General features: G+C 32.9%; 1 protein-coding gene across 1 annotated transcript in view; it reads right to left on the minus strand.

Moving 5' to 3' along the window:
* Positions 1-19,060, minus strand: part of KANSL1L (KAT8 regulatory NSL complex subunit 1-like) — a 151,685-nt gene that overhangs the window by 76,215 nt on the left and 56,410 nt on the right. The gene's annotated exons all lie outside the window — the stretch shown is intronic.

Below are 19,060 nucleotides of genomic sequence, written 5' to 3' on the forward strand. Positions count from 1 at the left end.
CAAAAAAATTATCAATATATAATTATCATTGGACTTTTGAAATAGAAAGTTTACAAGTAGGATAGGATCAGGTGAGGCAACAAATTACGTTTTTTTTAAGATTTCTAACTAGAAGGTAGACAACAAAAAAAAATCTGAATGATAGCCTAGATCTTTTATGTTATAGGCACATAACATAACTTGGTTTGAAAATGAATTAAAGCATTGAGGAGGGGGAAGTAGTGAGGGTGGGTTTTTAGGCTTATACCTTTCTCCATTTCCTGAACATACTTAAAGAAACATACTAATTGCCTGAATGCAGGCAATTTATCCTTAGATTCTAATACTTTTTAATAATAAGAATTCTTGCAAAGTGTTATCAATAGTTATCCTTCTCAAATAAATGGGGGGATTTATTGGAATTTAAAGATGTAACATCTGTTTATTTCACTACTAACCAATGTGCAAACTACATTATTCCCACCAAAGCTAATTTAGTAGGTATATAAACCGCTTTCATAAATTATGGGTGGAGGTTGTTGTAAAAGGTTACTACAGATCACTGGAAAGTTCACTTATTTTGCACAGTGTTTTACATTAAAGAGAATGTCAATTAAGGAACCTCATTGAAAGCAAAAGATAAGGAAAATCCTAAGAAAATCCTGAGGAAGACAACACAAGCCTGCTCCTGTGACTATGTAATTTGTAAGGCTTTTTCCTCAGGATACAGTAATAGAATATCCAGGTAATCAAATATTAACTTTTATAGGAACTTAAGACAAAGATATCATTAATAAATCAATATAAAACATAATCATCCGTGACAGTCTTTAAAAAACAAAGTCATAAGAATAAGAGAAAATCCAGAAGAAAAAGAATATTTTAACAAGCGGTAAGGCTTAGGTTCTCGCTGAGCTTACGGTATACCTATGAAACTCCAGAAACTGAGGATGCAATGAGCTGTCAAATACTGTCACATAATAATTATCAAAACAATTATCAGTATATAATTATCATTGGACTTTTGAAATAGAAAGTTTACAAGTAGGATAGGGCCAGGTAAAGCGATAAATTACCTTTTTTTTTTTTTTTTTAGATTTCTAACTGGAAGGTAGACAACAAAAAAAATCTCCTGAATGATAGGCTAGATCTTTTATGTTATAGGCACATAACATAACTTGGTTTGAAAATGAATTAAATCATTGAGGAAGAGGAAGTAGTGAGGGTGGGTTTTCAGGCTTATACCTTTCTCCATTTCCACTGCCCTCTCCCTAATCCAAGGTATTTTGTGGCAGGATTACTCCAATACCCTTGTAACTGGTCTCTCTCATCCACACTTTTTCCCCTCTAGTCCCTTCTATATTAAAACAATCTGATCTGTCATACAACACCCCCTCCACACACACACACACACACACACACACACACACACACACACACACACACTGCTTAAAATCCTTCAAAGCTTTCCTATTGCTCTTGAAAGACTTAAATCCTCAATCTTTTAAAACGTTCTAACTGGTCTGGCCCCTGCCATAGCTCTCTTGCCTCACCTCATTTTGTATCAAGCTCTCCCTTGTCCTCTGTGTTCTGAGAAAGAAAAGAAACTTTTTATCTGAGGAACACTAGCCTCTTTAAATTCTGAGGCCTAGAGAGGTATCAAAATGTGACAGCAGTCATGTCTTACTCCCCACTTAGGCTAACAATTACCTCTTGAAGCCACTTGCTGTGCGGGCTCTAGACTAATGCTAAGTAGCCATAAAATGCCATACATACACTGGACACCATAACTCACACCCTGTAGTTCAACAAGGTATAGCCAATCACTAATCAATGTTACTTCTATAAACCAGTGAGAATTTCTGTCAAACAACTTTGTATCAGCCCACTCCTTGCCCCCTTCTGCCTTTAAAAACCTGCTTATAACACAGGCTGAATAAGCTCTTCCCAGTGTCCATTTATATTCCCCGTTTTCCGGGCTGCAGTCTTCAACCTTGGCCCAAATAAAATCTCTATATTAATTTTGCCTCAGTTTCTTTTTTTAGGTTGACATTTTCAACCACACTACCTCCTTTCATTTCAAATAACTCATACTCCCTACAGTACAAGACCTATGCATATGTTATTTTTGCTTCCTAGAATCTTCACACATCCTCCTTCCCCTACATAATTTCCAATAATCATTTGGCTCTCCATTCCAAAGTCAGTTACTCAGGGAAGTCTTCTTTCAGCACCTGTATAGTCTCCCTTCAAAGACTAGGTCAAATCTCCTCATAAGCTCTAAAAGGTGAGCACTGTTCATCTTTCCTTCCTAGCATTTTTCATAGTACTAATTTTATATTTTATTTGTTTCATTATCTCATTAATGTCTGTCTCCCTCTCTAGACTATCGGTAGTGCATAAAAATGTGTCTATTTTTGTTTATCCTTGTAACAGAAGTTCCTGATATTGTGCCTTGCATGTAGCAGATGCACAATGATTATTTGTTAAGTGATGAAGAAATATTGACATACACATATGTTGTTAGGTTTATCATTCCAGCTCTGAGATTAGTACAGCACATGCATAACGCAGACTACACCTAAACAATTAGTTTGGTGAATGAGTAAATGTTGAACATTTTAGTTTAAGAGTCAGAAGAAGCTCTAAACAGAAGGCTACAAGAAAGCTTTTAATAAGATACATATTAACACTGCTTTGAGTTTCATTCTAAATCTCTGACTCTGGTTTACAAAAGTTAGTTTTTAATAGTAAGATATAATGATGTATAACTTGATCATAAATTTATAAAATAATAAGCAGATGGGATTTATGTTTTGATTTGTAAAAGAGCAAGACATGAGTTGAGTTTAAAAAGTGTCTTCTAATCTTTAAAAAGTGCAAAATGACTGAAAGCTTTATCTTAGAAAATAATCAGAAAGTCATGAGTTCACATTTTATTAACACCATTTAATTTCTCTAATAGTTATTTAATGATTCTCTGAAATGACTGGTTTTCTATTACTGTCCTAGAAATCTTAGCAGTTAAGACATTTATGGATGAAAAGAATAGGCATTCAATGTGCTTTTACAGATATGAACAGAAAACTTTAAGTGAATTTTTTAAAACAATGTATTCCTATATTCTAATTACTACAGAAAGTGAGGCCAAAGGCCCCAAAGTGAGTCAATTAATCTCTTACCTGATATATTATTATAAATCACTACCATGATCAGTGTTCTACAAATATTATGTACTTATTTGTAAAACAATCTAAATATGTAAGTGCATATTAGCTAGCTTCTTGGTGTCATCTGATGGTGCTGATAATGGTGATGGATGTGGAGAAATAGTCTAATTTCAATCTACTTTTAAAATAAACCCAATGAAAGATAGTCTAAAATTTGTTATAGCAAATTATTCAAATATTTAATAACCTTTGGCTAAGATAAGCTGTGTTTTTAGAAGGATTGGGATAGACCTTATAATGTTCTACTCAAATACTTTTGTAAATAAGAAACTTTTGAGACAGGTTATAAATTTAGAATGCTGGAATCATAAAAGCATAGCAAAGACTTCAGGAGGTTATTTTCATCTCTTAGCATAAAGTAATAGATAATTCATAAAGATTATTTTTTCATAGTATTTTGTATACTCTCCTAAATCTTCCTCTTCATTGTTATATATTAACTAAATTAAAAACTTGCAATATTTTTCATAAAACATGAATATAAGTCTTGTACTTATATATAATGTTTATCGTGGTGGCTAAAACTTTATTTTAATAAAGGAAAAGGAAATCATTTTAGATGAACATACCATGAAATCCACTGGTACACAACTGTCTACTGGACAATCTTGCTTCCTTAGCTAAGGTAAATTCCAAAGGAAGAAATCTCAGAAAGAAGAGAAAAAAATAGATAAGAAGGAGAAGGCAGAACCATTAAATAGGGAATTTTTAGTTATTTTCTTAGTTTGAATGGCTGGAGGAAAAAAAAAACCTATTACTGAGAAAGAAAGGTACATATTTCATTTTTGTTACTTTACTATAATGCTGATAATTTATAAGGATGCATTTGCAATCCAATCAGAAACATTACAACATGGTAGATGACTGCTTTGGGAAATGCTTCTATGTAACAATATGTGATAAAAATGCTTTTAGAAGTTTGGAGTTTAAGATGTATATTTAACTACATTATGGGCTTACTGTCTGTCATTCACTGGAAAATAAGATCCAAGGACCTTTAGCACAGTAGTGTGAAAGAGCCATATCCTTAAGATATCCTCAAAAGCCAGGAATTATTCAAGGTACGAAGGTCATAACAGAAGACTAACCTTGTATACCAGGACAATGACTAACAGAAGAGCTAGGCTACATAGCATGACAGTCCAATTTCAGCATTTCAGCACATGTTAAACTGAACAAATCTTGGACTCTTTCTTTTCAGATTACCTTCCATGGTACACATGCCCTGACCTTTGACACTATGCAGCCAAGGAAACTAAGCTCATGGAATAGCAGAGAATAAATATTCAACACAGAATTTTAAGGTATTGTTTTAGGCCTGAGGTTTCTAACATTTCCCCCACATTCACACTATTCTCATAATAAACCACTTAAGGAAAAGTAGTAATAAACTTTGGAGAATTAGAATGTGCATTCTTAAAGAGATCATGATAGCGCCCCAGTTCCCCCCGCAACCCCCCACAGACATATACACAAATACCCACACCTGCAATACTGGATTGAATAGCATCTCCCAGAACCTCAGAATGTGACCTTATTTGGAAACAGAGACTTTGCAGATGTAATTAGTTAAGATCAGGACATATTGGATGTGGGTGGGCCCTAAATCCAATCAGTGGTGTCCTTAAGGGAAGAGATTCACACAGTAAAGAATGCCATGTGAAGACAGAGGCAAATATATTTATATCCTACAAAGAAAGCCAAAGACTGCAGGCAACCACCAAGAACTAGGAAGAGGCAAAGAAGGATTCTTCCACAGTATCTTCACGGGGAGCACCCTCCTGCCTCATACCTTGATTTTGAACTGCCAAAACTGTGGAAGAATAAATATTTATGATTTTAAGCCACATGACTAGTGGTAATTTGGTATAGCAGGCCTAGGAAACTCATACATCCACAAACATATATATCTAAAGATCACTGTTTTTGCATGACTTACAAGATTACAATCTCTACTTCATGTCTCTTGTTTTCACCAGCTGGAGTTCTCTGATGAATTCAACCTATAGCAGCTAAGGTAGGCAGCAATATTTTCCAAACTTTTCCTTTTGCCCAGAGTCTTGCCAATAGTTGAATTTACTACCTCCCTGATAGTATTTGGAGATATGAATGCATCACATAGTCCGATAACCCAAATGACATTTAGGATGGCAGTAACCAATTTTAAAGAAACTGGTATAAAACAGGACTTAAACTTACTAAAAATGGCCCACTGGGGTCATTACTTATTCCCCCGACTGGCAAAAGTAAGCATTTCTCTCAAATGACCGACAGATCAAGATCCAGGCATTATCTGGTATAGAGAAAACAGTGCCTCAACCATATCCCCCACTCAGGATATTAAGTAGGAGCACTATACCTCTTACTGCAAAATATAAGTCTCTTCAACTCCAGCAATAAGAAAATGTGTTGTAGTACACTGTAAAATGACATTCTAAATAAGATGTGTCTAAAACAAAAATTAAGATATACCTTAATGTGGCTGCTAAGGTAGAAAAGAAATAGTTTAAGCATAAAAGCTTTAGATATGATATTAACTGGAAAAGATACAAAGTTACTTCCAATAAATCCCAACTATGAAAATAATATATAAAAAAGATAGCAAGGAAACATACTCCAAGCAATATAATTTCTTCTCATAATTTTCTGAATTCTCCTACAACAAACTTTACTATTTTTATAATAATAAAACAAAAAATGTCACCTAAAAATTATAGTCCTTTTTTTTTATTAGGACTTCAGTTAAGAAAAAGAACTAAAAGGCATCCAAATTAGAAAAAAGGAAGTCAAATTATCTCTGTTCACTGATGATACGATCTTATATCTAGAAAACCCTAAAGATTCTACCAGAAAATACTTATATTTGATAAATGAATTCCAGTGAAGTTTCAAGACACAAAATCAATGTACAAAAATCAGTAGTGTTTTCACATACCAAAAACTATCAAGCTGAGAATCAAGAGGGCAATCTCATTTACAATAGCCACACACATACACACACACACACACACACACACACACACACACACAAAAACAAACAAACAAAAACCTAAGAATATACTTAACCGAGGAGGTAAAAGATCTCTATAAGGAAAAATATTAAACACAGATGAAAGAAGTTGCACATGACACAAAATTCCCATGCTCATCATGGATTGGAAGAATTAATATCATTAAAATGACCATACTACCCAAAGCAATCTACAGATTCAATGCAATCCCTATCAAAATTCCAATGTAATTTTTCACAGAATTAGAAAAAACATTCTTAAAATTCATATGAAATCAAAAAACAGCCAAAACAATTGTAAGCAAAAAGAACAAAGCTAGAGGCATCACATTACCTATTATATTACAAGGCTATAGTAACCAAAACAGCATGGTACTAGCATAAAAACAGACACATAGATCAATGAAACAGAATAGAAAACCCAGAAATAAAGCTGCATATCTACATCCAACTGATCTTGGACAAAGCAGATAGAACATATACTGGTGAAAGGACACCCTCTTTAATAAATGTTGCTGGGAAAATTGGATTGACATATACAGAAGAATGAAACCAGACACCTATCTCTCACCATATACAAAAATCAACTCAAGACAGATTACAGAGCTAAAGGTAAGACCTGAAACCATAAAATATACTAGAAAAAACAAGAGTGTCTTGTGGACATTAGTCTAGGCAAAGAATTTATGACTAACACCTCAAAAGCACAGGCAATGAAAACAAAAATAGATGAATGAATGGGACTTAATTAAACTAAAAAGCTTCTGCACCGCAAAAGAAATAATCAACACAATGAACAGACAACCTGCAGAATGGGAGAAAATGTTTGCAAACTATGCATCCAACAAGGGACTAATATCCAAAATTCACAAAGACTTCAAACAACTCAATAACAACAAAATAATCCTATTAAAAAGTGGGCAGAGATATGAATAGATATTTTTGAAAAGAAGACATACAAATGGCCAATAAGCATATGAAAAAATGTTCAGCATCACTAATCAGCAGAGAAATGCAAATTAAAACCACGAGATACCATATTATACTAGTCAGAATGGCTATTATCAAAAAGACAAAAAATACCAGATGTTGACAAGGATGTGGAGAAAAGGAAATGCTTATACATTGTTGGTGGGAATGTAAATTAGTACAACCTCTATGGAAAACAGTATGGAGATTTATCAAAGAACTAAAAACAGAACTACCATTTGATCCAGAAATCCCACTACCGAATATCTATCCACATGGTCTTAAGAAATCATTATATCAAAAAGATACCTGCACTTGTATGTTTATCACAGCATTGTTCACAATAGCAAAGAATCAACCTAAGTGTCCATCAACAGATGATGAGATAAAGAAAATGTAGTATACGCACAGTGCAATACTACTTAGCAATAAAAAGAATGAAATCATGTCTTTTGCAACAACTTGGATGGAACTGGAGGCCATTATCTTGAGTGAAACAACTCACAGAATGACAAATACCACACATTCTCACAAGTGAGAGCTAAATAATGTGTACACATGGATATAGAGTGTGGAATGATAGACAGTGGAGACTGAGAAGGGTGGAAGGTGGGAGGAGAGTGGATGATGATAATCACTTAATGGGTACAAGGTACATTATTTGGGTGATGAATACACTAAAAGCCCTGACTTTACCACTATGCAATATAGCCATGTAACAAAATTACACTTGTATCCTATAAATTTGTGCAAATAAAAAATGCAAAGAAGTAAAATATATATATTTTAAAAAATAAAATAAAAGAGACTTAGGAGACATAATAACCAAATGTAATTTATGGACTTTAGATTCTGATTCTAACAAATTAATCATATTAATAAAAAGATAATTGTCAGACAACTACAGAAATTTAAATATGAATAGAGAACTGAATGATAGTAACAAATTATGGTTAATAATATTAAATGTGATAAGAAAGTGGTGGGTATGTTAAAAAATGCTTATCAAAGAAATACATAGAAATGTTTATAGTTAAAATAACAATCACTAGAATCTGCTTTTAAAAAATTCCTAGGGAAAAAAAGTGTGTCAGTAAAGGAATAACTGAAATGAATTAGCAAAATATTGAGAATTGTTAAAGCGGGAATATGTGGTTTCATTTTACTATGCTTTCTATATGTCTAAAGTTTTCCACAATAAAAATTAGAGGAAAAAAGAGACTAATTTTTACAGTGCTATCTACTGCTCTCATCTCTGGCTCTTAACTTCAAGTGGGACTTTTTAAAACATAAAGGCAGAGAGTAGGAAGCCAATATGATAGTTATATTTTTCTACCTGAGAAATGAGACATAAAGCTTGACAAACATTTCTATCTAATCTGAGACATTCCCAGAAAACTACTATTTTTCATTTTAAGGAAAACTTGGAAATACAAAAAAATTTCAAAAAAAAATAAAAACTGAAATATTTTCCCAAATCCCATTTTCTAAACAGACATATAGTTTGCATTAAAATTTTGATTTAAACGCTTCAAATATTTTCTTGTATGAAATCATACTAAAATTTTAGTATCCTGATTTTTTCATAACATTCCAAAATAATCATGTTCTATATGACTATATACATAATTTTTTAACAGTTACATGATATTATATCTAGTGGTTATACTATAATTTATTAAAAATCCCCCTATATAACATTAGATTTTAGAGTTATGTTATTAGAGATAAAAAGAGAAAAGTAAGCTTTTTACAAAATAAAATCATTCCTACTGGTACTACTTTAAAAACATAGCAGGGGAAGTTTTATTTCCCTACTGACACCATACATCTAGCAAATACAATATTTAATGTCATTCACAGGAATCCAAAATTATGCTGAAAACATTAACCTAGAATATGCTGCTAACAAATAGTGTTTTCTCATAATTGAGAAGTGACTACTGAAAATATGAGGGTAAAAGAATTACTTTAGATGTGATTAGTTTGCCAGCTTATATGCAGTTTTTCAATTATGATATCCAATTAGAAAGAATGGCTGCATTTCATGTGAGATAATTACCATTAGTGGAAATAAACATGGCAATGACTCATTGGTATTTAATTTCATATCATATTTTGGGACTCATTAAAGCAAAAACAAACAACAAAAATCTAGATATTATTTCAAGCAGAAATTCACTCTTTCAGAGATAACACCCCATGGGGTAAACAAGGATCCATTTATAACATTTTATTTTCATTTTAGAGTATAAGATCTAAAAGCCACAAATTATCCCTATGATGATAAAATGTAACACTTCATTTGTTTGAAGATGCAATCTTCTTAGTTGTTCAATTCCTGGTGATTCATCTTAAACCCTGCTGCCAAGATTAATAAAGCTAAAAACCAACTCTGACACTTTTCTGGGACATACTGCCATTAAATAAAAGATGGGGGTTAGGAAACAATGGATAGCAGGTGCTCTGGAAAATAATTAACCAGGTGAGAATATTATAAAAGTGATTATACATACTTTTAAAAAATGATATCAAACATTAAGTTTTATAGGGGTCACAGAAATTATGTACGGAATAAGTGAGCAAACTTTAAAAATTAAAATTTCTTCTCACCTAATTATATATAAAAATTATGACATATTATGATATAAAACTAGAATAAGTATTCTTTATTATAAGGACTACAACATTTCATTTATGAGGTTACTTATATAGCAATTTCAACTATATAGAATGCAGATGAAATCACAAAAGGCCTTTAAATAACCAAAATGCACAGAAGTTCACTGTTAATTTTAAGAGAGGCCTTCTCTTACTATAATATGTCTCTTATTACATTACAGAAACTTCTACCACTCTGGTTATCTGATTTTCTAGTCCAGAGTCAAATTAGATAAGGAGAAGCAGAACTGTAAGAGACAGCCATGAGAGCAATAACTAGATATCAATCTGACTATAGGGAAGAAAAAATAAGTACAAAATGTTTCTTATGAATGACGATTACCTGCAAGAAATGAACAACATTTCATTCATTCAACAAATCTTTACTCATGCCCATGATGTGACTCTCACTGACCCAGGAACCAAGGAAAATAGCAGTTTTAATAAAATTGACCCCAAAATGTCTACTCTCCTGAAGCTTACATTCAAGTCCAGGAAGACAGAAAATAAACAAGTAAAAAATTAACAAAATAGTACCACATTTGTTATCTCAAATAACAATGTTTGGTCCTGACAACAAACCAGGATATAGACTCTTCTCATTCTTTTTTATTTTTTTTTTTAAAGACTAGGTTTTGCTCTGTTGCCCAGGCTGGAGTGCAGTGGTACCATCATAGCTCACTACAGCCTCCGACACCTGGGCTCAAGCGATCCTACCCCTTCAGCCTCCTGAGTAGCTGGGACTACAGGCCCATGCCACCACATCTAGCTAATTTTTTAAATTTTCGTAGAGATGGGTCTTGCTATGTTGCTCAGGCCAGTCTTGAACTCCTGGCCTCAAGCAATCCTCCTGCCTCTGCCTTCCAGAGTGCTGGGATTACAGGCATGAGCCAAGTCCATGACTGTTCTTATTCTAACTGTGATTCAGAAAGTTGTACAAGATCGCAGTGCTACCAATTCGTCAATTTGGGATTGAACTGAGATCTAATTTCGAAGTGATATTCTTAACAACAAAAATTTTCTTTGTAGCACCTGATCGAGTTTAAAATTATACATCTGTGTGATCATTTAGGTGATTTCATTTTTCCATAACCAGACTCTATACCACAAGGATAGAGACCTCATCTGTTTCTATATATCATCATACACCTGGTGCCAAATCCAATCCTTGGCACACTAAAGTCACTCAGTAGGTATTTGTTGGTTAACAAGTGAATTCTTTGATAGATATACAGCTAATTTATCTTAGTAGCCCAAGAATGTGGTCATGGTGATGAACCTAAGTCCTCAAAGAAAAATTAAGTTCAGTACCTTCCAAAAAAGGCAACGTATAATAAATTTTATTTAAACAATTCTTCCCAAATAGTTTAATTGAAAGTTTTTGGCACTTAAGTGGAATCTGCATTCCTCTCATTGTCATGAATACCACTTTCCAAATAACCTTTAGGGTATGCTTTAAAGTTACTAAGACACGGTTGAGTAATTTCTCTCTATTCACTCATTCTCTTGATATAAGCTAACATAAAATTATTACATCCATAAGAGCACAACAGTGATGTTACAAAAAGACATACACACTTAAAGCTGTATTGAAATTTTACGTTTTTATTGTGAATTTGTTTGAAAAAACAGAATTTCTCAAAAATAAACATTTAATGGAAGAATATTAGCACTAGAAACTATTTTAGAAAATACATCCTATTAAATTTAAAGAAGTGAGATGTAAAGGGATTAACTGACTCGCCCAAGGTCACACAATGTTTAAAACAGAATATACAGAAACAGTATATACTCATAACCATGTTACCCCCAAACCACTAAATTATTAAAACACTATAATTAATTGAGAATAAACAAAAGTTAAAATCTTTGTGTGTGGGGGGGAGGGGAGAGATGAAATGTCCCACGATGATCTTTTGAAGACATAGCATTTTGTATAATATGATAATAAAACCCAACAGTGTGTTTATGCTGAATTTTAGAGTACCTGATTTGGTTACAGGGTCTCATACAAATGAGGTAGACCAAAGGCAAGAGAGAAACTTTATCTTCCCGAAACATATGATGGAAAAATAGATAGTGCCTCAGTGACTTCTAGTACCTGTATGATGAATGTCTTCAGTAACAGCTGGCCTATCGGAAGTCTATACAGGCATGTGCAAAGGGATACTACATATGCCCTCAAATCCCTACCCTCACTCAGGACACTTCAAAACACTTTTTAGAGAGTAAGAATAGCTAAATAAATGACTAGTATACTATCCAGAATATGAAAGAAAGAAAAGACTATATCTAAAATTTTATTATACGTTATGTCTGTACATAAAAATAGCAATGGCTAACATTATTAGGTTATTTTTTATGTGCTAGGTATTGTAAGAGTTGATACATGCTATTTCATTTACTTCTCACACAACCATATACTGTCTCCAAGTAACTGCTATGCTTACTGTAAGACATACATTTGAACTCTTGGTCAATAATCTATTGAGGGGTATGCTATACTTTAATAGACCTAACATTTACCTTCTAAGATAACATGATTGTAGAAGTTGGGTTAGAGGGGAGATTGAATGATTGTCTAATGTGTATTAAGACTTTATAAATATTTTGGAACAGAGAGAATATAAATATTTAGGTACCATAATGATTTTTATCATCATGTAAAATAAATATATGCTGTCATGGTAAATTACCAAATTTCCTGTTTTGTTTTGTTTTTTGTTTTGAGACAGAGTCTCACTCTGTTGTCCTGAGTAGAGTGCCATGGCATTAGCCTAGCTCACAGCAACCTCAGACTGCTGGGTTCAAGCAATCCTCCTGCCTCAGCCTCCTGAGTAGCTGGGACTACAGGCTCACACCATGATGCCCAACTAATTTTTCCATTTTTAGTAGAGATGGGGTCTTGATCTTGCTCACACTGTCTTGAACTCCTGAGTTCAAGCAATCCTGCTGCCTCAGCCTCCCAGAGTGCTAGGATTACAGGCATGAGCCACCAAGCCCAGCCTCCCGTTATTTTTAAATGCACCTTTTGCCTATGTCTATAAACATTCTGCAACTTCCTATTATTGTATTTCTATGATTATGTCTGACATTTGTATTAATTTATACATTTCAGCTGAGTATGTACCTCAAAATTCACAACTAAATATGAGTACTTTTTCGGTCACAGGGAACAATTAAAATACACTATAGTTATCAGTCCTTTTCTTGAGACATTCCTCATTGCTTTCCATAAATATGTATGATCGCTTTTATTGTTAAAGACAGAGGAGACATCCTAGGTAAAGACAGATTTGACAGATAAAGACAAGGGCAAAGATTATAAATGCAACAATTAGATTAGTCCCTACCACCAAATTTTAAGGTAACATGCTGAAATGAGATTTAATTCATTGTTTCCCCACCAACAAATTAAACATCACATTCCTGTGGGAGTAGTCAAATTTTCCTCATAGGTTTATAATGAATAATGTCCTTTAATTTTTTTTTCAAAACCATGAAGGCAAATGTGACTTCCTAGGTGATTATTTTTTATTTCTCCTTTTTGAAATATATTGTTTATATCCTATTTTCTTAACTTTTTTTTTCTTTTTTTTTTTTTTTAGGGGAAAGCACGAACGCAGTCCCCCACTACCACAAATTATGCAGTCAAGTTTCCCACATTTGGGGAAATTGCAGGGGTCAGCACATCCGGAGTGCAATGGATAAGCCTCACCCTGGGAAAACCACCTTCGTGACCATGGTATCTCCCCTGCCAGGTAAGTATATTATTTTCTTAACTTTTTAAAATGTGAAATATAAGATACATATAGATAAGTACCAGAAACATTTATCTTATGTTTAACTTGTAAATATGAAGCAATGCCTCCCCTTACTCACCTACTGTCCTGTGACCACCACTTGGGTCAAGAAATAGAACATTATTAGCACCCAAGAAGCCCCCTTTCTCATGTGGAGCTCCTCTATCATCTTAACTTAGGAATATTCAAAGCTAAATCAGTACTTTTACTGGTATCTGAATAATTCAAGGACCTGAGTACAATTTAAATCCAATTTACCTTCTTTCTGACCTATATGTTATTGTCATGGACTTCTTTTTTAACCCCACCAGACATATTTTACTATGTTTTTTTACATATGCCCATATAGTTACTTACCATTTTATTTGTTCTTCATCCCTTCTTGCATCTTGAATTTTCCATCCAAATCATCACTTTCTACTGCCTGAAGTCTATTGTTAATTTATGGTTATCATAAATTAGAGTCTACTAGTCTATTCTCTCAGTTTTGGCTTGTTTTAAAACATTTGTATTTCACATTTAGACTTCAAAGATGTTTTCTCTGTGTATAATTTCTAAGTTAAGTTATTTTCTCTCAGCGCACTGAAAATACCATTCCATTGTACTCTGGCTCTTATTGTTACTGTTGAGAAGTCAGCTGTCCGTCTATGACTCCAGTTAAGATAATGTCTTTCTCCCACCTCTGGTTGCTTTTCGATGTTCAATTTGTCTTTGTTTTTTCACATGTCCTCTATGTTTAGAGGTAGATTTCTTTTTAGTTCTCCTGACCTGAAATCTATGTTTGGCTTCCTGAATTTGTTGTCTTTCATCAGTTCAGGTAATTTTTCAGCCAGTACTTCTTCAAATATTGCTTCTGCTCCATTCTTTATCTCTTCTCCCAAGTCTTTGATTAAGTATTATATTAGACCTTCTCACTACATTCTCCATATTTTTAAATGACTCTTCTGTATTTTCCATTGTTTTGTCTCTTTTGATACAGTTTGGAACTTTTCTTCTAATCTATCTTCTGTGTCACACATTCTCTCTTCAGCTGTGATCAGCTGAAAAACCCACTTACTTAGCTATTTCAGTATTTTTCAGAAGTCTTATTTGATCCTTTTCGAAATGTGCCTACATCACTTTATGTAATTTCTTCCCTCCTGATATCATAAGCCTATCTTTTATTTCTATAATCAGAATAAGCACCATTTTAAATTAATCAGTGTTTGATAATTCTAATATCTAAAAGCCTTATGCTTTTTGTTGTCTCTTGTTTTCTGTATGTTCTTACTCTTCTTACTCTTTCACCTCAAATGTTTGAATATATTTGACTGTGTGCTAATCACTGCCCTTGAAAAATTATTCATGAAGATTTCCCAGGGCTAAGAAAGAAGGTGCCTTTCCTCCAGAGAAAATATGCATTTGTTTCTGCCATCCCAGAACCATTTAAAACTGAGGATCCCTTGGACCACTAACTGATGCAAATTTGGACTGAAATCCATGGAAAAATACCTGTCTCAAAGATAGGCTTTCTTTTATCTTCTGCTCTGCTCAGCCCCAAGGCAAATCTCCCCAGGGTGTTCTAGTGGTGAGGGAAGGGAAACAGTTTTACTTCTAATTTATCTTTACTATGATGGAATAGCCTGTGACAGAGGATGGTCTCTGCTATTAATAATAAATATGGGGAGGATTTTATTTCATTTCCCTATCATGATAAAGGGCTTTGATTACCCTCCCTCTTATCCCACAAGCTATTAAAACCACAGCTTGATTTTACTGAGTTTGGCTTTGATTTCTCTCTTTCTTTCCCTGCAAAGCTATCAAAACCTCAATTTAATTTTGTCTGAAGTTGGCATCAAATAAAAGTAGATTGCTATGCTTTGTTTACTTTCTGAGGTCTTGCTTTCTCTTAGCTTTTGGCTTGGCAATATAATAAATAATATAGTTTAGTGGGTATAGAGTTTCAGTTTGAGATGATGAAAAAGTTCTGAAGATGGATGGTAGTGATGATTGCACAAAAAGGTAAACATACTTAACGCCACTGAACTTACATTTAAAAATGGTTAAAATGGTAAATTTTATGTTATGCATGTTTTACACAATTTAAAAAATTTTTACTCAAATGATAAATGTTCTTACCTTCCCACTTATATAAGTACACAAAATTAATAGTATTTATATGCTTAACAGGGACATTTTCAGAAAGTGCTTTATGGTTAAATGTCAAGTCTGAATAACATTAAATAGACTAAGTCCTTACTCCTGAAAAGCTTTGAATCTCAAAGATGTTTTCTTCATATATAACTAAATGAAGAAAAAAAATTACAAAAATATTGGAAAATAGCAAGATATAACAAATAAAATGAGGCTTCATTGGACATTTTATTCCCAATGTCAGAAGGCTCATTATAGATAAATTTCACATTGCTTCAATGAAGATATCCTTAAATCAAAGCTATTTTATATAACGCTATAATATAAAATTTTATCTCCAATTAATTCAAAAAATCTATGGTAATATTCTCAAATATGAGCAATATTAAATAATCTGTTGACTTTATAGAAATTCACTACTATACATTTCTTTATTTTATAAAAAGTTCAATTAGAGAATGCTTTAAAATTAAATTCTTAACTAGTTTTACAAGCATCAATTAAGTACTTTTCACACTCAGCATATTTATAATTACAGGATTTAAAAAAAAAAAACTGCTTAAAAACTATTAACACCTTTCTCCAGGGGTGGGCTTCTCATACTACAGATAAAAAGAAGGAGGTGGGAGGAAGGGGAAAAGAGGAAAAGGGAAGGGAAAATGTTTTACTTGTCAATATCTATCCAAACCTTCACCTCTCCTCTCCTCCTCCTCCTCAAGCTCTCTTTACCACTCTTAACTAGGCTATAATCACTTTATAAACAACTGCATGAATACCCATCTTAATCTATTTAATGCCATTCTTAAAGAACAAGTGTATATTCTCCCATCATAACATCCCTCCACAATGTTGTGATGAAATATTTCTACATTCCCCACTGGTACCTCCTTCCCTTGTCTTTATTTTAATAAAAATGTTTAAATTTCTTCCATCTTAAAAAAAAAAAAATACTTTCTTTGACCTTGTATGTCCGTTGTATCATAGCTTTTAAAGTCAGTGGCCTTGGTGTGTAATCTTGTCTCCCTCTCTCTATTTCATCTCCAATTCCCTTATTAAGCCACTTTTGCCTCTTTCTCTATTATGCTATTGAACTGCTCTTGCTAAGGTCTCAACTCATAACTGACAAAACCAATATACATTTTTGAGTAACTCTCTTTGGCATCTGACACAACAGACCACATTCTCTTCAAAATTTGCTACTTTTCCTTCCATGTTATTACTCTTTTATCTGTAACATATTCTAGTTTCTATGTTCTTGGTTAAATAGACTTATAGATTATAGTAAATATAATCATAAATAGTAGAATTTTTATAATACATTTTAATAAGATCAGGGGTATCCCCCCAAAACTTTTGTTTTATACAATAGCTTGCTGATTATCTGGTATCAATGCACTTATGAAGAGTTATAAAAGATAAATTATGTTTTATTTTTTCTTTGTAGAGGCAGGATCTTACTACATTACCCAGGCCAGCCTTGAACTCCTGGCCTCAGGGATCTTCCCGCCATGGCCTCCCAAAGTGCTGAGATTATAGGCATGAACCACTCCACCTGGCCAAATTATGTATTTTAAACAAAAACTCTAATGTTCTAAACTTGGTCATTTTCTCTTTGATAAAAAGTTGCTGTATTACATTATCTAGCAATGTTAGAAAAGAACATTTTCTTCAAAGGAAATGTGATATTTTGACAACAAATGTAAAAATAAATGATTTTTGGAAAACATATTATATAAAAAGTATTATATTTTGAAAAGAGTTCATTGTTGCCAAAAATAATGCATTAAAGAAAACGCACATCATCACATTTCAAAAACCTGAAGAACAAAATTTTTATTTGCATTTAAATCTATCAAAGAATTGTTGTAGGTTTTGAACCTGTTAAAAACTTTCAATAGCAAACTTTTCAATTAGTTTGTAGGAACAACTAATTGACATCAGGAAAAATGGCAATTACTAGCTGATTTCAACAAAAACCTTTGACCTATTCATTGGCAGACATGATTGAAAAAATATGCTTTAGTTAAAATAGCCAATTATATATTTGTTTCATTTGGATCTACATATCTTTATGAGGTATCTTTTTCAATGATTGACAGCTATTAAAAACAAGTATTCAAGGAACTGTACACAATTCATTATTATTACATAATATTTTAAACAGTTACACGTTTCACCTACCAGACTGTGAATTATTTACAAGTGGAGACTTTGTCTTCTTCATATTTGTATCTCTAGAACTTTGACTATATGCCATACAACAAATAATTATTCAATCAATGCTTTGTGAATGAATGACCAGAAATACAGGCCAATACATTAATAAGAAAATACACACACACACACGTGTGTGTAACAGTGTAGGGCCTAATTAGGTAAGCAACATGTTATTTAAAATAAGTTTAGCCCCAAATGACAATGCTCAAATACCAATTTGATGGTGTTTTATGGCTCAACTTAAAATTCATTCACCTACATTATGACTTTCCTAATCAGGATATGTTCTTATAAATGAGGATATCATAGTTGCCCTATACAACATGTTTATTTTCAAAGTGAATCATCAGTGATAAAAGGAATGAATATAAAGTCAATAAAAAAAGAAGCAAAACTAATAGAACTGTTACCATAATAAAACAATGAATAAGTGACCTGGCACAAATAAAACTGTAGAAGTATTAAAATTAAATGTTCAAAATAACCAATTAGAAATAAAAATCAAATAACTGCATTTTTTTCTTTTTTGTCAGGGTCACCCAGGCTGGAGTGCAACGGTATGATCACAGCTCACTGCAGCTTCAAACTCATGGGCTCAAGCGATCCTCCTGCCTCAACCTCTGGAGCAGCTGGGACTACAGGCGTGAGCCACCACTCCCAGCAGCATTTTTATTTTAATACTTGGTTTATATCCACTAATCTCATAAAGAATGTGACGGCTACTTAGCATTAAGTTTCATCATGGCATAAATTTTCCTTTTATGCTGTATTACAAAGTTTTTTTTAAAAAAATCATACAATTATTCATATAAATATTTCCCAATACAAAATTACACTTAGTCCTCTATGGTAATTAAAGAAAAGAAGCCAACATTATAATTTTATCTGAAAAAAAGTTAGACAATGCACACATAAAATGACATTCTATTAGTATGTCTTCTAATTGCATCTTCAGAAAGAAAAGTTCAAAGAGAAAAGTAAGCAAAATAAAGTAAAACAAATGCTGTTCCCAAAAATGAATTTGGATTAATAGAATATATATTTTTGCTGATATATAT

Source organism: Propithecus coquereli, unplaced genomic scaffold (assembly GCF_000956105.1).
Source record: "Propithecus coquereli isolate 6110/MARCELLA unplaced genomic scaffold, Pcoq_1.0 Scaffold70, whole genome shotgun sequence".
In the NCBI taxonomy this organism is placed as follows: domain Eukaryota; kingdom Metazoa; phylum Chordata; class Mammalia; order Primates; family Indriidae; genus Propithecus; species Propithecus coquereli.